This window comes from Gallinula chloropus (genome assembly GCF_964237585.1).
Source record: "Gallinula chloropus genome assembly, chromosome: 11".
Lineage (NCBI taxonomy): Eukaryota > Metazoa > Chordata > Aves > Gruiformes > Rallidae > Gallinula > Gallinula chloropus.
This window is the reverse complement of record NC_140096.1, coordinates 15460122-15466121: the sequence shown is the minus strand read 5'-3', so window position 1 is coordinate 15466121 and position 6000 is coordinate 15460122.

Genomic DNA, 6000 nt, shown 5'->3' with positions numbered 1-6000 from the left:
CTTTGACGAGCACCACAGTGATCCGCTCTTCCCAGGCACCTGCCACTCAGCTGTGGAAGTGGGCAGCATTCAGCTCAGTCCTGCAAGAAGCCTGGCACAAGGAGGTAGACACAAACCCTCCCCTGGTCACCAGGACACCTCCCTGCCCTCCTCTCACATCCTCCCCACAGCAGCCACACAAACAGCCCAAGACTGAAAATGAGACTCTGATGCCAGAATCTGTTTCCAAAAAGAGAATTGAAGTTACATTTCAAGTTGACAGTATCTCCTGAAAGTGGATTTACCACAGCAATTCAATCCTGCGTCCCCGCAGAGATCCTGGCCCAACTCCCCTTTCAGCAAGGATGATTTCACCGGTGTAAATTGAAGTTCAGGAGCCAATTTGTTTCTGCAGAGAGCAGTCTGTCCCCTGGGGGAGTAAAGCAGACCCACGTATACCACCCTGCCCCTCTTGCTCTTTTACCATCCTATTTCACACCGTATCCAGGATAAGAAAGTTTACAGGAGGGAGGAACGGAGCTGCATGTCGCACTGATAACGTCGGATTCATCGTGCCTGAGTTGTGCAACACATCTGCAACCAGGGTTTTTAATATCCGTCAGTATTTATGAGCCTCTGGCAGAGACCACGCCGTGGAGAGGTGACAACATTTGTCTGAGTAGCCCTATGGGATCTTAAGTGTCAGATAATCTGCAGCCTCTAAAAACTGCAGTGAATTTTCTGCAACGCCACTGCTGTGAGATGAGCATCGCCTCAAGCCCCACGCTGTCCATATGGGACCGAGGGCGAGATGGCAACTCGGGGATACCTCTGTGGAGATCACTGTGGGCTGTTCCCTACCACGGGATAAGAGAGGGGACAGACCCAACCCCTGCCAGCTCCTGGGAGACCCGCAGGGCTGGGGATGGGGCAGAGCTGTGGCAGCATGGCAGGAGCTGCTATCTGCCCGCAGCCGGGGGAGCCTGTGCCACCCACACCAGCCCGATAACAAACACCACTCACAAAGCAGGTTGATGGAAAAAGGTGTCCAACAATCCTCAGCAACTGCAGTCACCCTGGTGTGCACCAGAGGCCCCAGAGCTGTTCCTCTAACCAGCAACCCTCCAAACACACACTGCATCACTTCAGCCCTGAACAAAGGGGTTACAGACACCTGCCACCTTAGGTGTTTGGGACTGTTTCTTCTCCACGCTGGTGGACCTCACACCCCAGAGCAGTACATGTCCCCAAGGGACCGTGAGAGGTGATGTGGAGCTGGTGCAGGACCGCTGAGACCACCCATGGCACAGGGATCCTGCTTCACGTACGAGGAAGATCCTGGAGCTGGGGCCTAGCCAGGCACCTCCACGGGTCGCCAGTACCTGCTCATGGGAGGCTGCCACCTAAAAACGCTTTTAGCCAAACCCAGTGGCTCCAGAAGAGACGATTCATACCCCAAATGCCTTACGATACGCCTGTGGAAAAAGCCTCCTGCAAGGGAGGGAGTGTGCAGCATCAGGAGCTAAATTCAAAGTCAGAAACTCTGGGCACAGAGATGAGACCCGAAATCTTTGCCCCCAGGTCTGCAAAACAACAGCGGCAGGCGGTGAGCTCTCTGCAGGGCTAGCCCAAACTCTCCAGCTGCAATCTGACCTACAGACAGGAAAGTTAACCATTCCCCCCCCACCAAAAAACCGCTGCAGAGCTGTCTCCAAAGGGTAGAAAAGACGACACAAGCCCCTTGTGCTGGACGCCTGGCAGCCCTGCCCAGGCAGCCAGCGCGCTCAAAACCAGAAGCGAATATGAACACACATCCCCGTGGCTGCGGCCTCGTGGGCAGCACCCATCACCCCGGTGCCTCCAGAAAGGGACCCCCAACCTCCGTGCTGCGCCCGTTAGGAGATGCTCACCGCCTGAACACCAGCAACTCCATAACTACACGCTGAGCCAGGAATGACACACCAGGAGCGCCCGGAGCGATGTTAAAACACGGCTGTTTGGGGTTCGGTGGGTTTCTTTAACCACACTTGCTGTGGAAGAGGAAAAAATGAGTAATTAAAGGAGTTTGGGACAAGCAAATGAGGTCACGGTGAAATCTCGAAGTAGCTTATGTGGCAGCGGGAGGGTTTGTAACGGTTATTTGAGGGGGGCGAAGCAGCAGCCTGACAACAGCCACCACGCGTCTCGCCCGGCCTATGGCAGGGGATGTGGGGTGCAGGCTTCCAGGGACTGCCAAGCGCCCTCCTCCGGCTTTGGGGGCTTCCTCCGGGAGGAAAGGAAACAGGTAAGGAAAAACGGAAAGGGAAAGCAAAAAAGGAGGGCTGGGCTCCCCCGGCAAAGGCAACTTCTCGTGCAGAGCCGCAGCGCGGGCAGCGCCCTCCCCGCTCCAGGGGTTTCGCACGGCGGTGAGATGCCGCTGCGGTCCCCGGCAGGAGCGGCCGGGAGCCCCGCGGCCCCCTCCCCACCGCTTCCCTTCCCCCGCCCCCGGCCCCCTCCCCACCGCTTCCCTTACCCCGCTCCCGGCCGCAAAACAACAGGAAGAACCAGAGAGAACTTTCCTTCCCCTCCCGCCCCCGCCCCGGCACCCCCGGCCCCGCACTCACCAGGCGGCTGAGGCTGCGGCGGAGCATCGCGGCGGCGCCCGGCCCCGCCGCCCTCACGGCCGCATCGCCCGGCGCGGCTGGGCAGGGCAGGGCTGGGCAGGGCTGGGCTCCTGGGCTGCCCGCGGGCCGCGCACCATGCCCGCCGCGGGGCCGGCGCGGCTTGGCTCGGCCGCGCTCGGCACTCCCCACCACCCCCAGCCCCGGCCGAGCTCCGCCTACCCCCGGAGCAGCCTGGGAGCCGTAGTACGGCGCCCACCGGAGCCACGGCTGCGGCCAGGGTGCGGTTTCACCCCTAATGCCGCTCTCCGCCCAATCCTCTGGTGCAAAGGCGCAGTCACAGCCCCGGGTGGCTCCAGCAAACGCCATAAACACACCTCGGAGCGCTTTCCCCCGAGCCATGACCCACCACGCAAGGCTTTTAGGGTGTGTTGGTGCTTCACCCACTGCAAACCCTCCTGGGGGGGGGGGGGGTTCTTTGCACACCCGAAAGCACTCCCCAGGCTAGCCAAGCCTGCCAGCAAGCCCAGCCTAACACAGGGGCAGTACTGCTGCCCTGGAGCCCAGACCCACCAGGCTTTCCCTGGTACCTCCAGCCTTTTGGCAGCACACAGGCCAACCTGCGTTCTCTTCCCTCCAGGATAACACCAAACAGAAACAGCACTCCCATGATGGAGCCTCAAGAGTGCATCTCCCCTGTCCTGAGAGCACAGAGCATGGGGATACCTGTTACCAGCTAAAGATTGCCAAATTTGAGAGATCTTAGATGTAACCTTGGGAAAAAAAACTGCATTTCAGTACCAATGCTTTAGGCATTGCTATTGCTTGGTGCTCAACCAGCCTTTTCCAGAGCAATAGTCTTTGTAGCAGCACAGGGCAGGGAGTTTTCCTGGTGCCATCCCTTGCCAACAGCCCTGAGGACATCCAGGAGCAGGAGAGCTGCTCAGCCCCCCAGCTGGGAGCCACTTCCATCGCAGCAGTCTGCGTTACTCCTATTTTTAAAGCAGGCTTCTCCCTGGGAACTCAGCAAAACTCACCTTGCTGCACCACGACAGGGCCCAGAGAGCAGCTGTGAGCTTCCAGAGACCTGGAAAACACAAAGAGATTTCTTTCACTTGGCATTTTTAAAGCAAAAATAGTACAGTATTGATTTTGCTGAGGCTAAAACCAGTCACATTTGCTCTGCTTAAACACCGCCTGTCTGGCGGTTTTACACGGCATGATACATCTAAGCTCACACAGAAAGCCTGCCCCGGGCAGCACCAAAATAGCAGTCAGGTGTTGGGTTTTTTTTAACACCAGTTATCCCAGGGCAGCAGTAGGTGGGTCAGGGAAGGCTCCCACATCCTGGCCAGGCAAGGTGGCATTCCCCTGGGGACAGCCAGCCCCGATCCCAACCCCAAGTGCAACCTTTCCACTGCTTTCCATGCAGCTGTGCTGTTAGTTACCTTTACACAAAAGCCTAACCACAACAGAGGAAATCAGAAAACAATGCTGGGCCCTTTTAAACACATTTAAAAATAATGAATAGGAATTGTTCAACCTCCTCATACAAAGCCTAACCGGTTTAGCTCGAGACTTCCCTCCCCCACAGAACAACAACAGAGAGCTAAATCGAAATCAACACTATACAGCTCTTGCACTGCTTGTTAAATGCTTTCCTGATTACTTTCCCCCCCCAGCCTGTTAGTGTTGGCCAGAAGAGGGAGTTGCTGTTCTCTGCTGCAGCAGTGCCCTGCAATGGGTGTTTGAACAGATCAGTGATGCCTGATGAACCACCAACCTTCAGGGCCAGGCACCTGCCTGTTTCCAAACACCAAGGTGGCCTAGCCAGGGAAAAAACCCCAAACCTATATTCATCTCTAACATATCTCTACAGGTACAGCTACTTTACATCTCACCTGCATTAACTGTTAAGGAGGGAACTTAAGGATCCGTGCAGCTTTTCCACTCCTATGCTGTACTATCCACAGCCTGTATCCCATTTAGTTTGAAATGCTGCTGTCTTTATTAGAAGTTTGCTGGAGCTAGAATTAAAATGCCAGGCTCTGACTGTGACATGGAATAAAGCATTGGCTCGGTATAACTGCCTCAAATGTATTGCTCATCATGGCTGTGGATAAGGGATCCTTTCCCAGGTGGCTCCCAGAAGCAGCAAGTCACCACTCCAGGAAGCAGCAGAGGAGCTTGGATCCCTGTACTCAGCCAGAGCAGAACCAGTCCCCCACCATAGACCAGGCTGCTTAAGTCCATCTGTCTCCCTACTTACCCTGGGCAGCCAAAGGTGGGATTTCACTAGAGAAGTCAAGGCAACAGTCACGCTGTCTGTCGCTCAGGGCAGCAAAACCCCTACCTCAGCAGAAGCCCTCCCCACAGAGAGGAAGCAAAACAACCCTGACTGGGCTTTTTCACACCCTGTGCGATTCAGCTGCTGCTGTAGTAGTGACAGTATCAGCTCACAGGTCTTTTACAAGGGATGCGGTTCTCAGTGCACCTTTTACAGCACAAACACCCATGCCCAGTGCAGATAACCCACACAGTGGGTACCCAGGGGTGGTACCGAAGGGTCCTGCTGCAGGGACTTCACCCTGCACCCAGGGGTGCCCTCCACAGGGCAGGGGGACAGGTCCCAGGGGTGTGTGTGTGGGGGGGGAATTCTGCACAACACAGCTCAGCCACCATCGAAAACTGTTCCTCCAGTACCTCAGCCACACTCTCAGCAGACCAAGGTACAAACAGAGCATCCAAGGGATTGCTATGAGCTGGGGAAGAGCACATCATGTCCTTGCACAAAATAGTTTGTACGTCCTGTGACCTTTGTTTGTTAATGTGCATGGGGACCGAGGCTTCTGAACCTCCATCCCTGGCAGAAGCTTAGCAGGAGGGGGCAGTCACCTCCCCACTAACCTGGGGACACATTAACCCTGGCTGTTAGGTTATTTATATATCTATATAGATATACACACACACTCACTTATTTTTTCAGCGTTCTTTGCTTCTTCTGCCATCGTGTGGCCAGTGAGGGGATGAGAGCTGTCGGTAGAACAGCATGAAACTGGCTTGGCATGTCTTAAGACTATTCTATGGATTTACTTTTTTATACTATCCAGTTGAGTCTGAGGCCAGTGGAGATGTATTACTTCTCTTCAAGGTCCATCCCACCTCCTAACAAGTCTCACATCTTTAATGCTGTGATGGCTTAAAGTAGAACTTGCTAATCCAGCTGTTTGGATCACAGCTAATTTATTGTAAGGGCACGGCGTCCCTGTTGACTTGCTGCTTGTGGAGCTCCTCCTTGCATTGGGAAAGAGGATCCAGGAAAGGGCACTTGCTGCTGACTGCCACTGCAGCTACCCACTGCCAAAGGGATTTTCTTTGCCCTGAGAACTGCCCTGGGCCATCTCTGCCTGGGGAAGGCAAA